The 24,971-nt window shown below is 45.7% G+C and overlaps 1 protein-coding gene across 2 annotated transcripts in view; it reads left to right on the top strand.

Annotated features, from left to right (window-relative positions):
* Positions 1 to 1,791: 1,791 nt before the first annotated feature.
* SAMD3 (sterile alpha motif domain containing 3) overlaps positions 1,792 to 24,971 on the top strand; it is a 99,314-nt gene continuing 76,134 nt past the window's right edge. For both annotated transcript variants that reach the window (XM_073337290.1, XM_073337288.1), the window contains exon 1: positions 1,792 to 2,028. The gene's annotated coding sequence lies outside the window, so the exon portion shown is untranslated. The remainder of the gene's footprint in view (positions 2,029 to 24,971) is intronic.

Genomic DNA, 24,971 nt, shown 5'->3' with positions numbered 1-24,971 from the left:
CCTGTATGTTTATTTTGACCTGTAAGCTGGCATCGTTAACTCACTTGGTCCAACAAAGACAATGTATTCTACATGGATGTCTTTTCTTCAAAGCATATTGTCTGGTTTGTAGCATTGGCTATAGTGAAACAAAGGATTTTAAACAGACAAAAGGCACTATTTCCCCAGTCACTTCTCTCTCCAGTGTAGTACTTAGCTTCTTCAGAAGCTGCTGCTATGACTTAGGGCTGGTGTACACAATCAGTTTGAGCACCAATTTAACTGAACAATCTCAACTAGTTAAATCAGTTGCAACTTCAAGGTGGTTACACTTATTTTGGATTAAGAATGCCATATTTTGATTTTGTTTAAATCCAGAATAAGGGTGCCCACACAATGGAAACCAATTTAGTTAAATGGCTGCTCATACTGAGTAAACATGAGTCATTGAAGAAACTGTTTTTAGTTTTACCATGTGAATTGATTGCAGGCTCTTCCTTTCCTGCTGATTTAATATGCCATCAGAATTGATCAGATGGTTCTTGACCTAAAAATCTGAGGTTGACTTGCTCTAATATGTAATAGCAGATTGTGTAAACTACGTACAAAACACTGTGTACAATGGCAGAACTACACTGAATTAGGTGGGAAGTATACGGCAATGTTAAGTAATTGCCAAATCATTCAGTAACCTTTAGTTATATTTATATAATTATGCAAATACACTTCAAAATGATGCACATCATTTACTTGAGTTATAGAAGTGGAACGCCACTCCTTCCATTGCTTATTGGAGCCCGATGCATTGGTGGTATAATGGTGAACATAGCTGTCTTCCAAGCAATCGACCAGGGTTTGATTCCAGAACAATGGATCCATTGCTTATTGTGGGACCAACACAGTAAGAAAAAGCAGCTCTGTAAACCCATACATCCACAAATGACTGATTCCTTCATCTGCAAGCTCCCTTGAAGGGCTTGTCTATACCGGAGGAAAAAAGCATTGAGAAATTGTTTACTAACACAATGTTAAACTCAACTTTCCCCTTACAGTGGACTAGCACAGTTGTTTTCTAAAAAATCTGTTAGCTGGTCAGGTTAACCCTATTGTTTAAATATTTTAAAACACTGTTGGCCTTGTCTACTTGGAGGATTTGAGAGCACCTGCTCTTCATGCAGCCTCCTAGCACAATGATGCAAGCCTGGTTTCAAACAGTGGTAAACTGCAGTGGTGTAAGTCACATCTTAGAATCATAGAATACCAGGGTTGGAAGGCACCTCAGGAGGTCACTTGATGTACAGGGGTTGAACACAGCGATTTCAAGGGTCACTTAAAAATAATCATGTTCTTTCGAAGGGCATCTTGTTCCTTCCTCAATCTAAATTCAAAACCAGCTCCAAGAGTCCAAACTCAGACTCAAGGTTCGTTTACAGACAAAAACAAAACCAAAAAACCCCCAGTCAAACAGGATTAATTATCGACCGTCAGATCCAGGAGATTATCTATTCATTTTTGGTCTTTTAAGGCACAGCTCACAGTTTGTCCTTTATACTGGAACCAGAAATATTCCATCGGGTTGTCTAGCTCAGAGGAGCCGCAGCAGAAAGCCACGGGCTGCCTGGGGCTTGAGAGCCCCACTCAGAAGATGTTGCCCCGGCCCAGAAACGCACCAGGGCGGAGCCAGCGGCAGCAGCAGCCGGGGAGCGTGTGTTTGTAGCTTGCGGCCGCGGTTGTTTTCTCCTCCCTCAGAACGTGCTGCGGGTTGCACCCAGCAAACCAGCCAGTTTTGCTTTGGCAAAAGCACCCGCGGCATCTCCCAATGAGCCGGCGCCCCACCCCCTTTCCCCGTCCCCGCCCACTCTCCCGCGCACCCCGGGCGGTCGCTCCTGCACGGCTCCCGTCTCTCCCAGCTCCCGAGCCCGAGCCCGGCTCCCACCGCGGCGCAGAGCCAGCCCCCGCACCGGAAGGGGAAGCGCCGCCCCGGAGGAAAGGCAAAGGCAGCTTTGCATGAAGTTTGCTCGGGACAGAGTCTTCGGCTGAGCGGGGCAGGTAATGGGGGGACGGTGCAAGCAGCGCCGGGGAGGGCTGGCCCGCGGGCCGCAGCTCCGGTCCCGCCGAGCCCTAAGGCAGGGGGCAGAGGGAGCGGCCGGGGCCAGGGCTGGGGCCGGCGGGGAGAGGCGGTTGCGAAGTGAAGCCTTCGCTGCCCCTTTCTCCGACCGACGCGGCCGGCGTGCGCCCCGGCCACGCACCGCGGTGCCCTGGGCTCACCTGGCTCTGCCTCTCGCGGGGGGTGGGGGGGCTGCCCGGCTGAGCGGGGCCCTGGCGTGGCGTGTGCGCGCTCTGCGTCCGGGCGTGTGGAGGGAGCCTCCCTGCCTTTACCCCCCCCCCCCCTACACACACACACACACACACAAACACACTCTTCAGCGGGGTGCGCAGAGGAGCGTGGCCAGATGACCTGATGTTCAGGGCTTTTGTCTTAGGTAGGCTCTGTTGCTGCCCACCCCCTCGCCAGTGCGCTGTCTGCTCGCCCTAGTTCGGAAGGTGACTCCTGGGGGCATTCTGCGCTAGGGGGACCAGGTGTCGGGTTTTTGACCGGAACAGCCTGTCGAAACGGGATCCTGACGGCTCCAGCCAGCACCGCTGACCGGACTCTTGACTATCCGGTTGGCGGCGCTGTGCAGCGGGGCTGGCACGCTCTCTGCTAGCCTCTGCGCTGCGCGGTTCCCAGGAAGCAGCCGGCATGTTCCCCCTCCGCCTCCTACACGTGGAGCAGTCGGGGCTATCCATGCTGTCCCCTCCCCAAGCACCACTCCACAGCTCCCATTGGCCAGTAACCACGGCCAATGGAAGCTGTAGGGGTGGTGCCTGGGGACAGGGGCAGAGTGCAGAACCCCCTGGCTGCACCTCTGGGTAGGAGCTGGAGGAGGGACATGTCGCTGCTTTCTTGAGCTGCTTGAGGTAAGTGCCGCCCAGAGCCAGCACTCCTCATCCCCTTCCGTGCCCCAACTCCAGCCCTGATCCCTCTCCCACCCTCTGAACCCCTCAATCCCAGCTTGAAGCATCCTTCTTCACCCCAAACCCCTCGTCCCTGGCCCCACCCCAGTTGAAGCCCTCACCCCATCTTGCAGTTCAACCCACTGTCTCAGCCTGGAGCCCGCTCCTGCACTCTGAACTCCTCATTTCTGGCCCCACACAGGAGCCCACACCCCCAGCCAGAGCCCTCACCCCCTCCTGAACCCCAGCCCGGTGAAAATGAGCGAGTGAGTGAGGGTGGGGAGAGCGAGCGACAGAAGAAGGGGGGCTGGAGTGAGCAAGGGACGGCACCTCAGAAAAGGGGCAGGGGATGGGCACGGCCTCAGAGGAGGGGCAGGGCAGGGGGCGGGGCAAGTGTTCGATTTTATGCAAGTAGAAAGTTGGCAACCAATAAAATGAAATGTGCCAAAAAATAAAAAATTCTGCACACAATATTTTTAAATTCTGCAATTTTTATTTGTCAAAATAACGCTACATAATCACACCAGTTTCAATTATTTTGGTAATTTATTTTAAAATATCTGTCAGCAAGTATGTCTGTAACAGTGTATATACACATACACACACACAAATTCCCCCAGGAGTAGAGAACTAAAGAAACCCCTATGAGAACCCAGTTCCTGTTTCTTTGTCCTCCCCCTCCCACAGCTAGAGACCTACAACCTCTTCCCGTCCAGAGCCCACCTGCGGGCCACCCCCCTGTCAATACACCCGAACACTCTCCTCCCCAGAGACCAGCCGTTGGGCCCCCCTTTGCCCAGACACCCGTCCCCCTGCCTGTCCCCCATGAGTCCAGGGAATACACAGGGAGAAACAGCTTGATGCTTGGTCCCAGGCTTGTGTGGACTTTCCTGCATGCAGCCCTCTCCTTCCCTCAGGCATGCTGGGAACTGCAGCTGCCAGGAACCCTCTAGCTCCCTCTCCCTCCCTGCAGCAGTGTCTTCTATGTGCAAGCTGGGCTCTGCCAAGTCCAGTGGCGGCTAGCAGTGCTGCAGCCCATTTCTTTGGGGGAAAGGAAATTCTGCTTGCACATTAATTTCTGCAAAATTCTGCATTGTGCATTGGCACACAATTCCCTCAGGAGTAGAAGATACATGTACTGTGTGGAAAGTGCTTTGAGAGCCTTGGCTGGTGGTGAAGTGCGAAGTGGTTGATGGCACATTTTTCCCTCTGAATCGCTTTTAGGGCTCATCTGGCGCATTTTGTGCATCTGGTTCTTTGGGAGAGACTTTTGCTTATCTCACCACCTAATCTTGACCACAAGTGTTGCTTCTGAAGATACCTGATCTTTGCAAAATGGTGTTATAGCGTAATATTTTCCCCAAATCCTCCTTTTTTGCTTGCTGCTTTGGTGGGAGGCTTTCTAAAAAACACGTGCTAAAATGAGGTAAAATTGTATGGTGAATGAGAGAGGATTGTATGCTCCTCTCTTTCAGGAAGCTGAAAGTTAGAATTACCGTTGCACCTCAGTTTCCTTGTAAGCATTACAAATTGCTGTGACACCTGATTGCACTTTCCTTGAAGAGCAGTATGGGGCAAACCTAGTTCAGCAGAGTCAGGGTATGTCTACACTATGAAATTAGGTCAAATTTACAGAAGTTGGTTTTTTAGAAATTGTTTTTATATAGTAGATTGTGTGTGTCCCCACAGAAAATGCTCTAAGTGCATTAAGTGCATTAACTCGGCGGAGTGCTTCCACAGTACCGAGACTAGCGTCGACTTCCGGAGTGTTGCACTGTGGATAGCTATCCCACAGTTCCCACAGTCTCTGCTGCCCATTGGAGTTCTGGGTTGAGATCCCAATGCCTGATGGGGCAAAAAAATTGTCACGGGTGGTTCTGGGTACATGTCATCAGGCCCTTCTTCCCTCCCTCCCTCTGTGAAAGCAATGGCAGACCATCGTTTCGTGCCTTTTTTCCTGAGTTACCTGTGCAGACGCCATACCACAGCAAGCATGGAGCCCGCTCAGCTCACTGTCACCATATGTCTCCTGGGTGCTGGCAGATGCGGTACGGCATTGCTACACAGTAGCAGCAACCCATTGCCTTGTGGCAGCAGACAGTACAATAGGACTGGTAGCCATCACCGTCATGTCCGAGGTGCTCCTGGCCGTGTCGGTCACAAGCGCCTGGGCAGACATGGGTGCAGGGACTACATTAGGAGTGACTCGACCAGGTCACTCTCTTTAGTCCTGCAGGCAGTCCTATTGTACCATCTCATGGTGAGCAGGCAGGAAATATGGATGGCTAGCAGTCCTATTGTACCATCTTTTGCCGGGCAGGCAGGAGATGAGGATGGCTAGCAGTCCTATTGTACCATCTTCTGCCGAGTAGCCAAGAGATGTGGATGGCTTGCAGTCCTTCTGCACCATCTGCTGCCAGCCAAAGATGTAAAAGATAGATGGAGTGGATCAAAACAAGAAATAGACCAGATTTGTTTTGTATTCATTTCCCCCCTCCCCACTGCCCCGAAGTCCTGCCTGAAATACGAGAGGGAGGGATAGCTTAGTGGGTTGAGCATTGGCCTGCTAAACCAAGGGTTTTGAGTTCAGTCCTTGCGGGGGCCATTCTGTGTGACAGTTGTTTTTGTTTCTCCATGATGTAAAGTCACCCCCTTTGTTGATTTTAATTCCCTGTAAGCCAACCCTGTAAGCCGTGTCGTCAGTCACCCCTCCCTCCGTCAGAGCAACGGCAGACAATCGTTCCGCGCTTTTTTTCTGCGCAGATGCCACACCACGGCAAGCATGGAGCCCGCTCAGATCACTTTGGCAATTAAGAGCACATTAAACACCACACGCATTATCCAGCAGTATATGCAGCACCAGAACCTGGCAAAGCGAAACCGGGCGAGTAGGCGACGTCAGCACGGTGATGAGGACATGGACACAGACTTCTCTCAAATCATGGGCCCTGCCAATGCAGGCATCATGGTGTTAATGGGGCACGTTCATGCCGTGGAATGCCGATTCTGGGCCTGGGAAACAAGCACAGACTAGTGGGACCGCATAGTGTTACAGGTCTGGGACAATTCCCAGTGAAATGCATAAGGGCACTTTCATGGAACTTTGTGACTTGCTTTCCGCTGCCCTGAAGCGCATGAATACCAAGATGAGAGCAGCCCTCACCGTTGAGAAGCGAGTGGCAATAGCCCTGTGGAAATTTGCAACGCCAGACAGCTACCAGTCAGTCGGGAATCAATTTGGAGTGGGCAAATCTACTGTGAGGGCTGCTGTGATGCAAGTAGCCAGCGCAATCAAAGATCTGCTGATATCAAGGGTAGTGACCCTGGGAAATGTGCAGATCATAGTGGATGGCTTTGCTGCAATGGGATTCCCTAACTGTGGTGGGGCCATAGACGGAACTCATATCCCTATCTTGGCACCGGAGCACCAAGCTGGCGAGTACATAAACCGCAAGGGATACTTTTCAATAGTGCTGGAAACACTGGTGGATCACAAGGGACATTTCACCAACATCAACGTGGGATGGCCGGGAAAGGTACATGACGCTCGCATCTTCAGGAACTCTGGTCTGTTTCAAAAGCTGCAGGAAGGGACTTTATTCCCAGACCAGAAAATAACCGTTGGGGATGTTGAAATGCCTATAGTTATCCTTGGGGACCCAGCCTACCCCTTAATGCCAAGGCTCATGAAGCCATACACAGGCAGCCTGGACAGTAGTCAGGAGCTGTTCAACTACAGGCTGAGCAAGTGCAGAATGGTGGTAGAATGTGCATTTGGACGTTTAAAGGCGCGCTGGCGCAGTTTACTGACTTGCTTAGACCTCAGCAAAACCAATATTCCCACTGTTATTACTGCTTGCTGTGTGCTCCACAATCTCTGTGAGAGTAAGGGGGAGACATTTATGGCGGGGTGGGAGGTTGAGGCAAATCGCCTGGCTGCTGGTTACGCGCAGCCAGACACCAGGGCGGTTAGAAGAGCACAGGAGGGCGCGGTGCATCAGGGAAGCTTTGAAGACCAGTTTCATGACTGGCCAGGCTACGGTGTGAAAGTTCTGTTTGTTTCTCCTTGATGAAACCCCCCGTCCCTTGGTTCACTCTACTTCCCTGTAAGCTAAGCACCCTCCCCTCCTCCCTTCGATCACCACTTGCAGAGGCAATGAAGTCATTGTTGCTTCACATTCATGCATTCTTTATTAATTCATCACACAAATAAGGGGATAACTGCCAAGGTAGCCTGGGAGGGGTGGTGGAGGAGGGAAGGACAAGGCCACACAGCACTTTAAAAGTTTAAAACTTATTGAATGCCAGCCTTTTGTTGCTTGGGCAATCCTCTGGGGTGGAGTGGCTGGGTGGCCGGAGGCCCCCCCACCGCGTTCTTGGGCATCAGGGTGTGGAGGCTATGGAACTTGGGGAGGAGGGCAGTTGGTCACACAGGGGCTGTAGCGGTGGTCTCTGCTCCTGCTGCCTTTCCTGCAGCTCAGCCATACGCTGGAGCACACTAGTTTGATCCTCCAGCGGCCTCAGCATTGAATCCTGCCTCCTCTCATCATGCTGCCGCCACCTTTCAGCTTCAGCCCTTTGTTCAGCCCGCCACCTCTCCTCCCGGTCATTTTGTGCTTTCCTGCACTCTGACATTGTCTGCCTCCACACATTTATCTGTGCTCTGTCAGTGTGGGAGGACAGCATGAGCTCAGAGAACATTTAATCACGAGTTTGGTTTTTTTGCCTTCTAATCTTCACTAGCCTCAGGAAAGGAGAAGATCCTGTGATCCTTGAAACACATGCAGCTGGTGGAGAAAACAAAAGGGACAGTGGTATTTAAAAAGACACATTTTATGGAACAATGGGTACACTCTTTCACAGTAAACCCTGCTGTTAACATTGTATACAAAGCACATGTGCTTTCGTTCCAAGGTCGCATTTTGCCTCCCCCCGCCACGTGGCTAGCCCCTCCCCCCTCCCCGTGGCTAACATTTCTGTTCAGCCACAGGCAAGCAGCCCAGCAGGAATGGGCACCTCTGAATGTCCCCTTAAGAAAAGCACTCTATTTCAACCAGGTGACCATGAATTATATCTCACTCTCCTGAGGATAACACAGAGAGATAAAGAACGGATGTTGTTTGAATGCCAGCAAACATACACTGCAATGCTTTGTTGTACAATGATTCCCGAGTACGTGCTACTGGCCTGGTGTGGTAAAGTGTCCTACCATGGTGGACGGAATAAGGCTGCCCTCCCCAGAAACCTTTTGCAAAGGCTTTGGGAGTACATCCAGGAGAGCTGGAAATGCCAGGGCAAATTAATCATTAAACATGCTTGCTTTTAAATCATTTATATTATTTTAAAAGGTACATTCACCAGAGGTCCCTTCTCCGCCTGGCGGGTCCGGGAGGCAGCCTTGGTTGGGTTCGGGGGGTACTGGCTCCAGGTCCAGGGTGAGAAACCGGTTTCTCCGCTTGCTTGCTGTGAGCTATCTACAACCTCCTCCTCCTCATCATCTTCCTCATCCCCAAAACCTGCTTCTGTGTTGCGTCCATCTCCATTGAAGGAGTCAAACAACACGGCTGGGGTAGTGGTGGCTGAACCCCCTAAAATGGCATGCAGCTCATCATAGAAGCGGCATGTTTGGGACTCTGACCCAGAGTGTCTGTTTGCCTCTCTGGTTTTCTGGTAAGCTTGCCTCAGCTCCTTAAGTTTCATGCGGCACTGCTTCGGGTCCCTGTTATGGCCTCTGTCCTTCATGCCCTGGGTGATTTTTGCAAATGTTTTGGCATTTCGAAAACTGGAACGGAGTTCTGATAGCACAGATTCCTCTCCCCAATACAGTGATCAGATCCCGTACCTCCCGTTCGGTCCATGCTGGAGCTCTTTTGCGATTCTGGGACTCCATCATGATCAACTCTGCTGATGAGCTCTGGCCAGCGTGGCAAGCTGCAGGTGACCATGCAAACAGAAAATTGAAATTCAAAAGTTCGCGGGCCTTTTCCTGTCTACCTGGCCAGTGCATCTGAGTTGAGAGTGCTGTCCAGAGCGGTCACAATAGAACACTCTGGGATAGCTCCCGGAGGCCAATACCGTCTAATTGCGTCCACAGTACCCCAAATTCGACCCGGCAAAGCCAATTTAAGCGCTAATCCCCTTGTCGGGGGTGGAGTAAGGAAATCGATTTTAAGAGCCCTTTAAGTTGAAAAAAAGGGCTTTGTTGTGTGGACAGGTGCAGGGTTAAATCGATTTAATGCTGCTAAATTTGACCGCAACTCCTAGTGTAAACCAGGGCTTAGAGGAGAAACTTTGTATAATGAGGTTGTTTTATTTAGAAATTCTTCAGAAAACAGGCACATCGTAGTGCAGCTGAGAACAGTAATTTATTTATTTTCAAGTGCATGACAATGTCCTCATTTGCAGAAAGAGAGATGATCATGTTGATACACATTGCACTCTGTAATGTGAAGCTTTGAAGGAAAAAATCAGGTTACAACATGGACCAACTTATTTGTCATTGATTAAGTAAAAATGATGTACCAGGTTGACTATTATAGATTAACACATAATTAATGTGTACATTTCCCCAAGTATGTAATCGTCAATTCTTGACTGAACAGAATGCTTTAGAGATGCAAATAGAAGGTGATTGTGCTGACTGGTGAGACTGGTTGTGGTGCTGTGATTGTTTTGTTTTATTGGTGACTACAGTGGTTTCATTTCAGTATCTCTTTGATTTCTTGCGTTTGACTCTTAACCCGTCTCTCCCCTACTCATTTCATGGTATCAAATGTTGGGGGAGATTCTAGAGTTTTAGTAGGCTGGTCTTATTGCTTGGCACTCTCTGCACTGACCGTAGAGTCTTGGGTCCTATTGCACAAATGTTTGAATGCTGTTGACTGGCTGTTTCAAGGACACAGCCTTGGTTGATGGAGATCAGGGTGTACCCCATAAAGACTGAGAGCCTTTTCAGTGACAGGCTCATGATAGTGGAACTTGTTACCACTAGCTATCAGATAGCACCAAATCCTGCTACCTTCTGGACACAGTGCAAGATTCATCACTTCATGCAAGTGCTTACTTAATTGATTGATGGAGTCCCACCTTATAAGTAAGGGATCCTGAGGGAAGAGGAGAGCTATGTTCCTGTAGTACTGTGGACATCAGAGTGCCGTTCGAGAACAGGACCCTAGCCTTCCACGATGCCTGAGCTCGAAAGGTAGAGAAATATGCCCCTCTGGCCGAAACCTTGAGAGCTAAGGGTTACCAGGTCCGGACACGTGCACTGATCGTCGGAGCCTTAAGTGCATGGGACCCTGGTAACGAGCGAGTGCTGAGAGAATGCAGAATCGGTCAACGCTACACTCGGCTGATACAGCAACTCACGGTGTCAGATGCCATCAGGTGGTCAAGGGACATCTACATAGAACACATCACTGGACATCGGCAATACCAGGAGGGATGAGCTGGAGCGCCGATGAGAAGCGCAGTCAGGAAAGTAACAAATACTTTCCTTATGGATTGCATTTTCTAAATGGACAACCAACCTAATTCTCAATTACCGAGGGACAATCTCCACTCATTGATATATTTTGCTTTTCACAACCAAATTTCTGTACAACTTTTCATGAGTGATGTACCCAAGTATTCTAATATCTAAACTGTGTTAATCTATTCACCTAAATTTGGATTATTGCTGATTATGTACTCTATGTATCATATGACTTTTAAAAACTAACTTTGTATTTGTGGATAATCTAATCAGTATACCCAGATGTATAGACACTGTTATAGAATATCAGGGTTGGAAGGGATGTCAGGAGGTCATCTAGTCCAACCCCCTGCTCAAAGCAGGACCAATCCCCAACTAAATCATCCCAGCCAGGGCTTTGTCAAGCCTGACCTTAAAAATATCTAAGGAAGGGGATTCCACCACCTCCCTAGGTAACGCATTCCAGTGTTTCACCACCCTCCTAGTGAAAAAGTTTTCCTAATACCCAACCTAAACCTCCCCCACTGCAACTTGAGACCATTACTCCTTGTTCTGTCATCACCTACCACTGAACACAGTCTAGATCCATCCTCTTTGGAACCCCCTTTCAGGTAGTTGAAAGCAACTATCAAATCCCACCTCATTCTTCTCTTTCGTAGACTAAACATCCCCAGTTCCCTCAGCCTCTCCTCATAACTCATGTGTTCCAGTTCCCTAATCATTTTTGTTGCTCTCCGCTGGACGTTTTCCAATTTTTCCACATCCTTCTTGTAGTGTGGGGCCCAAAACTGGACACAGTACTCCAGATGAGGCCTCACCAATGTCGAATAGAGGGGAACGATCATGTCCCTCGATCTGCTGGCAATGCCCCTATGTATAAATCCCAAAATGCCGTTGGCCTTCTTGGCAACAAGGGCACACTGTTGACTCATATCCAGCTTCTCATCTGCTGTAACCCCTAGGTCCTTTTCTTCTCCCATAAGTGTGGGTGAAAAGGGTCTCACACCACTTGGCAAGGTTGCATCATGAGAAAAAACAACTTTGCTCTATTTCCACACTTTCTAATCTTTCAAAGTAGCAGGAGGTGGAGAAGTGATACAAATGCATTAGACTCTATAGCAAAACGAAGAGACCAAACCACAGACTCTGGACTCAGCAGTCATGTATCCTGCCGTCTGAACTTGGAATCTGATACATTCCCTCATTGGCTACCATCATTTGCCCAGCATGGAAGTGCTTCTTGTTCAACAAGGCAGCCAGATTGGGACCCATAGGCATGGAATGGCTCTGAAGGAATCAGCTGTTTCTCTCTGTGCTTCATGGAACTTGGGATCCAAATGGCAAAGACAGTTGTGCCCAGTTTAATCATGGAATCCTTTAGGCGTGTGATCAATGCCACTTAACAAAGGAGCAGGGTTCTAAAAATAGTTTACCTGGGCCACAGGTCACCATAGCTTCCAACTCTGGGGTGAAAATCAACCACCAGTACTTGCAGTTTCTACATGAGTTCTTGTGAAATCTTTGACCTTACTTGGAGTAATTTTACACTTCTCTGGAGTAGAATTCTTCACCAACCACACAACATATCAGTAGTGATAGTGAGGTATAACTCCCCCAAATATGCCCTTTTATTTCTTTAATCTGGTGGCACAGATTTAAATTAGGGACTACATTCAGGTGCTGCTCAGATTCCTTGTAAGGCACCAAATGTCAGGTATCTATTAAAAATAGGTGTCTTTCTGCATCTCTAGATGATGGTTTACTACTAAACAAAGAGGTAGTATGCCCAACATGAGGCAGTCATCATCAGTGATCCCTTGAGGTTGAGGATGATCTCTTTTACAGGTTTTATTTATTTTTCATGGGTCCTTTGGTGACTGAGGAGTCCGATCCTTGAGCCACAAGCTTGTTGGTAGACATTGCAGGTGGTGTTGGAAGACAGGGTTGGGCCACAATCAGTGTGTGACAGTTATCTTTCCTTTCTTTTCTGGCATTTTTCTGCAACCAGGGCAAGGCAATTTTCCTCAAAAGTGGACGTTTCCTCTCTGACTAGTCTTCGCCACTTATCCTTATCCTGGGCTGCTGTCTCCCAGTGTGTGGTGTCAATGCCAAATCTCTTGATGTTTACCCTGAGGGTGTCTTTAAAGTGTTTCTTTTTGCTTCCCCGTTTCCTTTCTCTTTTGGTGAGTTGGACGTACAGCAGTTGTTTTGGTAAGCATGTATCAGGCATAAGCACACAGTGCCTGCTCCACCTCAGCTGGTGCTGGATAATCAGGGCCTCAACACTGAAGATGTTAGCCTCTGGAAGGACACTGACATTAGTGTGATGATCCTCTCACTTTATGTTGAAGATCTTCCAAAGAAAGTGCTGGCATTCCAGGTTTTTCAGGTGTTTTTTATCGGTCACCCAACTCTCGCAGCTGTCAAGGAGAGTTGGCATTACCACCACTTTATAAACTAAAAGTCTAGGATGTGTTCTGATGTTGTGATTGTTGAAAGTCTGGCGAGACAGTTTGCCAAAAGGAAGGCTGATGTTGCAGATTCGATGCTGAATCTTGACATCTATGTCTGCCCTCTGTGAGAGATGGCTGCCAAAATAGGCAAAGTATTCTACATTATTCCAGTTCTTCTTTGTCAATGTAGATCTTCCTTGCTGGGTCTGATGATTGACCGGGGAGTGGGTTTATTAATTTAAGAGCAATCATACACAGGCCAGCAGAAGGAGGCCAAAACAGAAAGAGCTGTACAAGGACAACAATACCAACAGTATACAAAGCTAATAATATGACGCTATTGTGAAAAAGGCCAATATCATTTGGGGTGTATTAATAGGAGTGTACTATTAAGGAAGTATGGGCTGGATGAATGCACCATAAGGTGGGTAGAAAGCTGGCTAAATTGTCGGGCTCAACGGGTAGTGATCAATGGCTCCATGTCTAGTTGGCAGCCGGTATCAAGTGGAGTGCCCCAGGGGTCGGTCCTGGGGCCGGTTTTATTCAATATCTTCATAAATGATCTGGAGGATGGTGTGGATTGCACTCTCAGCAAATTTGCGGATGATACTAAACTGGGAGGAGTGGTAGATACGCTGGAGGGGAGGGATAGGATACAGAAGGACCTAGACCAATTGGAAGATTGGGCCAAAAGGAATCTGATGAGGTTCAATAAGGATAAGTGCAGGGTCCTGCACTTAGGACGGAAGAACCCAATGCACAGCTACAGACTAGGGACCGAATGGCTAGGCAGCAGTTCTGCAGAAAAGGACCTAGGGGTGACAGTGGACGAGAAGCTGGATATGAGTCAGCAGTGTGCCCTTGTTGCCAAGAAGGCCAATGGCATTTTGGGATGTATAAGTAGGGGCATAGCGAGCAGATCGAGGGACGTGATCGTTCCCCTCTATTCGACATTGGTGAGGCCTCATCTGGAGTACTGTGTCCAGTTTTGGGCCCCACACTTCAAGAAGGATGTGGATAAATTGGAGAGAGTCCAGCGAAGGGCAACAAAAATGATTAGGGGACTGGAACACATGAGTTATGAGGAGAGGCTGAGGGAGCTGGGATTGTTTAGCCTGCAGAAGAGAAGAATGAGGGGGGATTTGATAGCTGCTTTCAACTACCTGAAAGGGGGTTCCAAAGAGGATGGCTCTAGACTGTTCTCAATGGTAGCAGATGACAGAACGAGGAGTAATGGTCTCAAGTTGCAGTGGGGGAGGTTTAGATTGGATATTAGGAAAAACTTTTTCACTAAGAGGGTGGTGAAACACTGGAATGCGTTACCTAGGGAGGTGGTAGAATCTCCTTCCTTAGAGGTTTTTAAGGTCAGGCTTGACAAAGCCCTGGCTGGGATGATTTAACTGGGAATTGGTCCTGCTTTGAGCAGGGGGTTGGACTAGATGACCTTCTGGGGTCCCTTCCAACCCTGATATTCTATGATTCTATGATTCTATACTATGTAAGACCTGGGAGGAAATTGTGCTCTACTCAGCACTGGTGAGGCCTCATCTGGAGTATCATGTGCAGTTTTGGGCATCACACTTTAAGAAATATGTGGTCAAATTGGTCCAGAGGAGCACTACAAAGATGATAAAAGGTTTAGAAAACCTGCCCTATGAGGAGAGGTTAAAAAAACTGGGTATGTTTAGTTTTGAGAAAAAGAAGACTGGAGGGAGGGGGGAATCTGATGAATCTTCAAATAAGTTAAGGGCTGTTTATAAAGAGAACGGAGATCAACTGTTCATTGTGTCCACGGAAGGTAGGACAAGAAGCAATGCACTTAATCTGCAACAAGGCAGATTTAGGTTAGATATTAGGAAAAACGTTCCAATTATAAGGATAGTTAAGGACTGGAATAAACTTCCAAGGGAGGTTGTGGAATTCTCATCACTGGAGGTATTTGAGGATAGGTTGGACACCACCTATCAGGGATAGTATAGGTTTATTTGGTCCGGCCTCAGCAAAGGGGGCTGGGCTACATGACCTACAGAGATCCCTTCCAACCCTACATTGCTAAGGTTCTATATGTCTTGTGTATCTCATATGCTTAATTTTAGTCTCCCTTTTTCTGTATTTCTGATTCTATATATTTTAAATTGTTTGGTTTGAGCAGTGCTTTGCTATGCATTATACAGTGCTTATGGTATACATAAGACACACTGAACTTTGTTTTTCCACTCCCTGGGGCAGTAAGGCCTGGTCTACACTGCTGCTTAAGTTGATGTAAGTTATGTCGATCTAACGCAGTGTCTACACCATGCCATGTCGGTTCGGTGGGAGATGCTCTCCCACCAACTTAGCTTCTGCCTCTCCCAGGAGGTGAAGTACTGAAGTTGACAGAAGAGCACTCTGCCATCAACTTATTGTGTCTTCACCAGACCCGCTAAATCAATGCCGCTGCATTGATTGCAGTGTTGCCAATTTAGCATGCCAATGTAGACAAGCCCTAAGGGGCAGAACTGCAAAGATCAGTCTTAAGGTTTTGATGTACACCTGGTGCTTTCTGATCACCTACTTGAAAAGCAGTTTTTAGGACTGGCTAAAAGCTGAAACACCACAGTACAATTACAAAGACCCTAAACAGCAGGACTCTTACTTTAAAGGTGGATGCAAGTGTCTCAGTTATTTGTAATCTTTTAGTTAGAAAATGGGTCAGCCTTATTGCGCTCTATATATTGCATTACCATGCAAGAGATCCAGATTCAGTAAAGTGGGCCAGTCTCATTCTTTCACGTTGGAAGAGGCTGGGAGTGTAGCAGGGGCATCTTGAGTGTGTCTTGCTGGGAAGAAGGAGTAATTCTGCAAGGAGCTGAGCTGATGGGGTTTAAGGGAACTGCATTCACTGGCAGCTTGGTGGGGTTAGCTGTGTATTGGGGATGGTTGAGGGGAGGTGGAGGGTGTTTGTCCCAGACACGTAGGAAAATTTTCTTGTTTTGTTTTTTGTAACTAAGGTGGAGTGGTTGCTTCTTGACCATTTTGGGCTTCTGGGCTCTCACCTTAGACTTGCAAATATACTGTAATGAGCTGTGACAAGGCACCTCCTTCTTGTGACTGGGCTCAGTGTTTCCCCTTCTGGTGGTGGGGGTCTGGAGTAAATCACTCTCATTGCAGAGAGTTTTTATTCCTCTTGCAGGTTTTATTCTTCAATATTTACAAACAAAAAGAAATGAGTTCATAAAACAAAAAGGCACAGAGGCATTTGGGTCTAAACTGCTGCAATGCACCATCTATCTGGATGTTTGCAATCGAGCTGAGCATGTGGAATGGTGTTGTGCAAATCCCATCATTTCCCATATTGCAAAATAGCAGGAGTTGGGGCATCATTCACTGGAGAGTCTGGCAGATGTTGTCACATAGGGAAAGAGGTAGAGCAGGAGCAGGGGGAGATTAGTTGGTCAAACAGCCAAACTATATATTAGGATACTGCTGTATCCCCAGGAAACAGACTTTCCTGGAAAAAAGTTGTGCATGTTACTCAGTGGTAAGGGGATGAGAATGTCCTGCATTTAGGCTTGGCAAGTCAGTCAATTGACTGGTCAAATAATGTTAATTGACTGCCTATTGTTTGACCATAGTCAAATATTGTCAGATATTTCAGCAAGTCTAGTCTAGGTAGTGGCATACCCTTTGATTGCATCGTGGTGTCATTCTTTCATTTTTTACAACTTCATTTGTTGTGTTTTGCGTTTTTCTATGTTAAAATAGTGACGTTAAGTAACGTGTATTTTGTAACTAGGCATAAATATCTATCTAAGGCAGGGGTCAGTAACCTTTGAGAAGTGATGTGCCAAGTCTTCATTTATTTACTGTAATTTAAGGTTTCGTGTGCCAGTTATACATTTTGCATTTACAGGGGCTGGTGGACAGAACCCCAGGTCAGGGGTTCCGTCCGCCGGCCCTGCTCAGCCCGCTGCTGGCCCGGGGTTCTGTCCGCCAGCCCCTGCCACCTGGGGTCCTGGTCGCTGGCCACACTCAGCCTGCTGCCGGCCTGGGGTTCCTTTCAACCTGGCAGGCAGCAGGCTGAGTGGGGCCGGCGGCCAGGACCCCAGCTGGCAGAAGAGTGCCACTAAAAATCAGCTCACCTGCCGCCTTTGGCATGCGTGCCGCAGATTGCTGACCCCTGATCTAAGGCTATTAGAGACCATAGTCCTACTCTTTTTATTACCTTTTTTACTATTCTAATAAGTTAGTGCTTGAAAATATTTGACTGATCAATTGCCCCACCCGCCCTGCAGTGTAAACAAAAAATATTAAATAGCTGATTAGAGAAGATAAAGATTGTTGAACTTTCTCTAACTTGTAGCATTATTCTGGGGGAATATCACTTCAAATGAACAACACCGACTCACAGTGCATAAGCCATTTAGTTAGGCCCAAAGTACACAGTTTTTATATTGATATAACTATTTCAATTAAGGATATGTGTGGATTTTTTTTATTCTTATTTTTTAGTAGTTTACCAAAATAGCTATATCAGCACGAGCCCCAGCATGGACATATTTATATTGGTAAAGGATGCCTTCTATGGTATAGCTTATTCCCCTTCCTGTACAGGGACAAGCTATACTAGTATAAGCACCCTTATACCAGTAGAATGGTGTCCACGCTATTACTTCAACTATTCTGGTATCGTTAAAGTGCTGTAACTTCTGTGCGTAGACAAGTCCTTCGACAATGAATAGGAAAATGGTCAATGGTGTTGGCCTTCTACTGAGAAATTCACACTTCTCTTTGGGGGAAAATATCACTGAGTGTACATCAACACTGCAAAAACCTACAGACCTCTCTGGCAGTGAGTCTCAGAGCCGGAGTCAACTGACTTGGGCTTGCAGGAATCACGTTATGGGGCTAAAAAGATCTGTATAGATGTTCCCCTTGGGCTGGAGCCCGTGCTCTCGGACCTTCCCCCCTTCTGGGTCTCAGAACCTGAGCAGGAACAGCTATATTGCTATTGTTAGACATGTAGGGTGAGCCTGAGTCAGTTGACCCAGGCTCTGAGACACACTGCTGTGTTTTGTGGTTTTTTTGCAGTGTAGACATACCCCAAGTGTGTACTTAGTCATTCTATCTACACTAGAAGTTCTTGGGACAACTGGGTTTGTAATTAAGTCCTTCAACATGCCTGATTTTTCATATGGGACTATAGATCCTGTAGATAATGGAATTTTAATATTTATTAGGATTTTTCCCTCTCCCAGCTACTGTGTGGTTCTCCTCTAAAAAGTGATTTTAAACAAACTGTCTGATTCCATGCTCATTGTGTCTTAACCATTTTCAGATCAAGTTTGCTCAGTTTACAAATGAGAGATTTATTTTCTCTAATTGCCAGCATCAGATTCAAGCTGGAATCTGATAATCATGATTATGATTTATTGCCAGTGATAAAGGTTCTGACAGACAGATTCTGCCCTTGCTGGGCAACTTATTTTTTTCAAATTTTGTCTTTTCTAGTACCTATGCACTCTACTTTTATCTGTGAGTTTGTACAGGTATAAGGAAGGGCAGAATTTGGCCTTGGAGTTGGAATTAGGGGGTATGCTACAGAGGCTATATTGGCATAGCTATGTCAATTTAGCTGTGCTGGCATAACCCTGTGTAGATGCAGCCTTGGCCAATGGAAGGAGATTTCCCATCAGTGTAAGAACACTATCTTCCTGAATGACAGTAGCTATGTTGATGGAAACATTCTTCTGTGGGCCTAGCTGCATCTATGGTGGGTGGTTTTCTCACATCCTGACCAATGTAGCTACATAGATCAAGCCTTAGTGTTGTTCTTTTGGTTTGTGAGTCAGGATTTCTCCCTTTCCAATAACATTGTAGGGACAAGCCAGCTAACAAAAATAGTCGTTTTAAGAAAGTTTGGTATCGGAAGCTATGACTCTGTATACGCATGGAAAAGCAGATCTTTTGAAGAAGAAGGCTTTACTTTTTACATAATCTTCTTCAGAATAAATCCTGCACCCGTGGAATTTGTCTGCTTTCAGACTTTATAGTCAGATGTATTCAGTAGCCTTGATATGGCCCTTAACTCTGATTAAGATTTATAAGGGGATGTCTGGCTTGCTTTTCTTGCTGAGACCACAATTGTGGGTTTTAGTTTTTGTTTTTTTTAAAACAGTCATTCTCCTTTTGATGATCAGGAATGTGTTGATGTTTTCTCTACTTCTGAGCAAGGTCAAGAGCAAGTTTTCTTCTGAGGCCTCCCTATATGTCCTCTTAGTCAGGAGTAAATAGTTTTCCGCTCATACTAATGTAGATATAATCATGCCTCCTGACCTTGCTTCTGTCTGGCTCAGCGTACAGGTTGCTGATGTAGAAAGTTTCCTTTCAGAATTGAGAATAAAATGTTTTGTTCTTATTCATTACCCATAGTGAATATACAACAAATGTATGTGAAACAGCCTAAAGTGTGGTTGCTTGCCACAGTGCATAGATGGTGATGAGCACTTGGAATTTCCATCTAGGGCCAGGTTCAGCAAACCTTCACACACATGACTTTGAAGTCAAAAGAAACTACTCTGAATGCACCTGTTAAGAAATAGGTGTGGTTCCCCACATCAAAGGCGACAAGAACATATTTTCGTTAAGTATTCATTAGATATCAGAGGTGCATGAGAACAAAGGCTTGTATTATATGTATGTGCACAAGTTTCTTGGTGTGTGAACAAACATTACAATAATGAAGGCTTAGTTTTTTACAGAACTGTTCTGAAAGGGGTAGCCTACATATAATTTCTGTACTGATTTAACTTCATTGGTTTATTTAAATCAGTGCATGAACATAGTTATAGTAGTAAAAAAGTTGCTTATATCGATTTCGGGGCTTGAGTCGTTCCAGAACGCTCTGGAACACTGTTCTGGTACTTCTCATGCTATCACTTATGTTAACGAGGCTGGGTGGTTTTATACCCATCCCCCCCTGCAGAGGGTCTGTGGTATTGTCCTCACTGGCTCTGGGTAGAGCTGAGTTTAACAGCGTATTGGAGGTACGCTCCTCTCACTCTTTCCACCCCAGGATGGAGTGGAGAGGAAGAGGGAGGATCTTCGGCCTGTTTCCGAGATGCACCAGGGAGCTGGCTGGAGACTATTGATGATGGATTGGCCAGCAGCAGTGGGGAGCCTGTGAGGGTGTCGGAGCGCAGTGTAGTCCCTGACAAGTGGTGCCAAGGTGTACTGGGTAAGATGGGGGGCAGTGTGGAACCTGCTGCCATGGGGCTCCTGGGACTCCTGAACCCAGAAAAAGCTGCCCCACTTTGCATTGCTATCACTTATGAGTGACCGTGCTGGACATGTGTTCCTGCACTACTTTTTTTAAGGACTCAAGCACTGGTCAATTTAGAAACACTGCTTAGCTATATTAGTACAAAAACTGTGTAGGCAAGCCCTATATCACAAGCTTAATACTGCTTTTCTGGTTACTTGTTCAAAAATGTATGTGATGCAGAAGTACGGAAGATAGAAGACAGTGCAGTAAGCAGTTCTCTAGAACAATAGTTCTCAAACTTTTTGCCTTAGGCTATGTCTACACTAGCACCCCTGACCGACAGAAGTTTCACTGACCAAAGCGCTGTGTACAGTGCTATGTCAGCAGGAGACGCTCTCCTGCCAACATAGCTACTGCTGCTCATTGGGGGTACTTCAATTATGCCGACCGGAGAGTTCTTTCTTGTCGGCACAGAGCAGCTACATGGGAGACCTTACAGTGGCTTAGCTCCAGCAGTACAGCTGTGCCGCTGTAAGGTCTCTAGTGTAGACAAAGCCTTACATACCCCTTTTTGTGCACATTTATTTTAGGTCTCAGTAGCCTTAGGTATTGCCAACTCTGTAGTAAAATAAATGTGTTCAGTTATAACGTCCTTTTTAAACATCATGTTTTTAGACAGTGAATCAAAAAGTGGCACAATGGAAGCAGCCGTTGTTGTTGTTTATGACTCTTGTGTTACTCAAATTACAAGCATTGAATGACGTGATGTATTTTGGTGTGCCGCTGAACTATGTCAATGGCTTGACTTTTTAACTTGTCTAATTTAAATTCAGAGTTCCCTCTAATCTTTATCTGGATTATTGGAGAACGTTGTTAATGGGCAGTGAGAGGCTCTGGGTGTGTGTATATGCATTAGTTAAAGGGCAGCGGGACGCTCTGGGCATGCATGTTTAGTACCAAACGTAAAGTGAATTATATGTGGCAACAGAATATGTTATATAATGCTGTATTTCAAAATGTGTAGAACATTCACTGTGGATTGACCACTTGATGCAGTTTTCTTTCCTAACCTGTAAAATTCTTCTATTCTGAATCAGTCACTCTTCATGAGATTATATGGTATTCGTATTCTAAAGTTATTCTGCTTGAAGCAGGGAATCAGAATTCCAATGATATTCTGCATTCACAAGTTTCTGTGAGTTTGTAATAGAATGCTCTGTTAGTATGGGCCTGAAGAATGTCAGCAAGAAGAAGTTGTTGGGGTTTTGTTTTTGTAGTGGTTACTCTTTGTCAACAAAAGTTTCTATCTGTGCTTTTAAAAGGTTGGTCCACACACTGAAGTGCTCCTCATGGTGTAACCGTATTTCAGATAGGTTTCAGAGTAAGAGCCGTGTTAGTCTGTATTCGCAAAAAGAAAAGGAGTACTTGTGGCACCTTAGAGACTAACCAATTTATTTGAGCATGAGCTTTCGTGAGCTACAGCTCACTTCATCGGATGCATACCGTGGAAACTGTAGAAGACATTATATACACATAGAGACCATGAAACAATACCTCTTCCCACCCCACTGTCCTGCTGATAATAGCTTATCTAAAGTGATCATCAAGTTGGGCCATTTCCAGCACAAATCCAGGTTTTCTCACCCTCCGCCCCCCACAAACAAACTCACTCTCCTGCTGGTAATAGCCCATCCAAAGTGACCACTCTCTTCACAATGTGCATGATAATCAAGGAGGGCCATTTCCTGCACAAATCCAGGTTCTCTCACCCCCTCACCCCCCTCCAAAAACCACACACACAAACTCACTCTCCTGCTGGTAATAGCTTATCCAAGTGACCACTCTCCCTACAATGTGCATGGTAATCAAGGTGGGCCATTTCCAGCACAAATCCAGGCTTTCTCACCCCCCCCTTTCCCGGGGAACACACACACACACACACACACACAAACTCACTCTCCTGCTGGCAATAGCTCATCCAAACTGACCACTCTCCAAGTTTAAATCCAAGTTTAACCAGAACGTCTGGGGGGGGGGGGGTAGGAAAAAACAAGGGGAAATAGGCTACCTTGCATAATGACTTAGCCACTCCCAGTCTCTATTTAAGCCTAAATTAATAGTATCCAATTTGCAAATGAATTCCAATTCAGCAGTTTCTCGCTGGAGTCTGGATTTGAAGTTTTTTTGTTGTAAGATAGCGACCTTCATGTCTGTGATTGCGTGACCAGAGAGATTGAAGTGTTCTCCGACTGGTTTATGAATGTTATTCTTGACATCTGATTTGTGTCCAATTATTCTTTTACGTAGAGACTGTCCAGTTTGACCAATGTAAATGGCAGAGGGGCATTGCTGGCACATGATGGCATATATCACATTGGTGGATGTGCAGGTGAACGAGCCTCTGATAGTGTGGCTAATGTTATTAGGCCCTGTGATGGTGTCCCCTGAATAGATATGTGGGCACAGTTGGCAATGGGCTTTGTTGCAAGGATAGGTTCCTGGGTTAGTGGTTCTGTTGTGTGGTATGTGGTTGTTGGTGAGTATTTGCTTCAGGTTGTGGGGCTGTCTGTAGGCAAGGACTGTGAAGAGAGTGGTCACTTTGGATGGGCTATTACCAGCAGGAGAGTGAGTTTGTTTGTGGGGGGGCGGAGGGTGAGAAAACCTGGATTTGTGCTGGAAATGGCCCAACTTGATGATCACTTTAGATAAGCTATTACCAGCAGGACAGTGGGGTGGGAGGAGGTATTGTTTCATGGTCTCTGTGTGTATATAATGTCTTCTGCAGTTTCCACGGTATGCATCCGATGAAGTGAGCTGTAGCTCACGAAAGCTCATGCTCAGATAAATTGGTTAGTCTCTAAGGTGCCACAAGTACTCCTTTTCTTTTTGCGTATTTAAGATGGCATTGTTCCTATCTGCCTTCCATCAGAAGGTCTTAGTCTGGAACAAGGGAATATCAAGTTAACGTATACTACTTGATCATTCTTTACCCTCACTCATCACATTTCCCACTTCCGGTGACAGAGTCCACCTTTCTATAAATGTTCTGTACGTACACACACACACACATCACATTTCTCACCATTGTATTATAATGCCAAACCTTAACTCTGACCGTACTTACATCAACATACATTCCAGTTAGGCATCAATGTACCAGTAAATGTATGATACTGTTTTCTTTTGTAAAATGGGGATAATAACTTACTTTACTTTTGTAAACTGCTTTGAGATCTGTGGATAAAGTATATAACAGCTAATTTTTATTATTGGATGAGTTGGAAGTAAGCTATGAGATGCCAAAATATTATGTAGATTGTTTTTTAAAAAGGGATGCAGAAGCTGTGTGAATTTTTAACTTCTTAAAAATATTTACAGTTTTTAGGGGAATGTTTCAAAGTCACCACTGGTATTCAGACTGTGCTTTTAAAATATGCTCTATGGCTGTCCCGGATAGAGTTATTATTAGTTTCATGAATCTGCCTTCTTTTCTTAAATCAAAATGATGTACCATCACTGAAAATCTTAAGCATTAGGTACATCTTAATATTTGGTATACCCTGCAGCCCAGGAGATCAGAGAGCAGGATTACAAAGGGGACAATAAAGAACCTTCCCTATATCTCGGCTTGGAAGGATTAGATTTTTCTATCGATAAATGTCTATTTCACCATACACACACAAACTGAGGAAAAAATACTTCCATTGATGACAGAAATTTACATATAGGCAAAGTAAGAAAAATGTTGCTTGAGAACCTATTAGTCTAAATCTAGTGATTTAGACTTTTCAGTTAGGCTAAAAAGAGACTAGTGAATGAATAGTAAAAACATGTATGAATTGTTGATTTAAGGATATTTACTTTGTCTATTTTGACATATGATGTTGAGGAGCTGTGTTTTAATGGTTTATAAAGCTTTAACGTTTTGAATCTCAGTGTCTACTATCATTAAATAATTATCTGAACAATCCCATAATTTCATGGAACTATGAATATTTAAAAGACAAAAATTAAAAAAGTCTTAAAACCCATCAGTTTGTGGAACTGTGAAAATTTAAATCCTAAAAATTGAAAAAAATGCTTAATAAGGAACATCAATTTATCTGTCAAAATTGTGAAAAAGTAAAAATAGAATTCTGCCAAATATCTTTTAGGCTATGTCTACACTAGGAGTGCTTCTCTGGTATCACTAAATGAGTATACTATGCTGGCTAAGTGCTGTTAGTGTGGATACAGCTATACCAACGGAACTGAACTTTTGATGGTATAACTTGTTCTAGCACAACTCCTCCCACCCCTGGAGCAAAATAAGCTACACTGGCAAAACTGCATACTGAGGACTTTTGCCAGCACAGCTATGTCAAGGCACAAATTGCACCTCTTCACACCCCAATCTACATAGGTATGCCAGCAAAAGTTTATAATGTAGACTTGGCCTTAGCTGTACCATTGTGTAGAATTTTTTCCAAACTCCTGGGAGTTGACACTCGCAACACACTTATTTTTTTTCTATCCTGAACTCTCTTTTGTGACAGTGCTGCCTTCCCCGCCTTCCCTCCTTCCCCACCAACTGAGTCAAATTCTAGTCTTAGATTTGCACTACTTCTTAAACTTTTCATACTGGGGCATGCATTGTACCCATGTGCAAGTTTTTGTCTCCTCTTTTCAAAGGATTGTAAGCCATTGGACCAATCTAACCAAGAAATAACACTATTATCTGGCAAAATAGCTTCCTCAAAGTCCAGGTTGCAATAAAATATTCATTATAATGTTCTGTGGTTTTAGTTTTTTTTCTTCTCCACTTTCACAAATGTCCTCAAAACTA

Source organism: Lepidochelys kempii, chromosome 3 (genome assembly GCF_965140265.1).
Source record: "Lepidochelys kempii isolate rLepKem1 chromosome 3, rLepKem1.hap2, whole genome shotgun sequence".
Classification (NCBI taxonomy): Eukaryota; Metazoa; Chordata; order Testudines; family Cheloniidae; genus Lepidochelys; species Lepidochelys kempii.
Note: the sequence above shows the minus strand (reverse complement) of the source record. Positions and strands in the feature narration are given on the sequence as shown.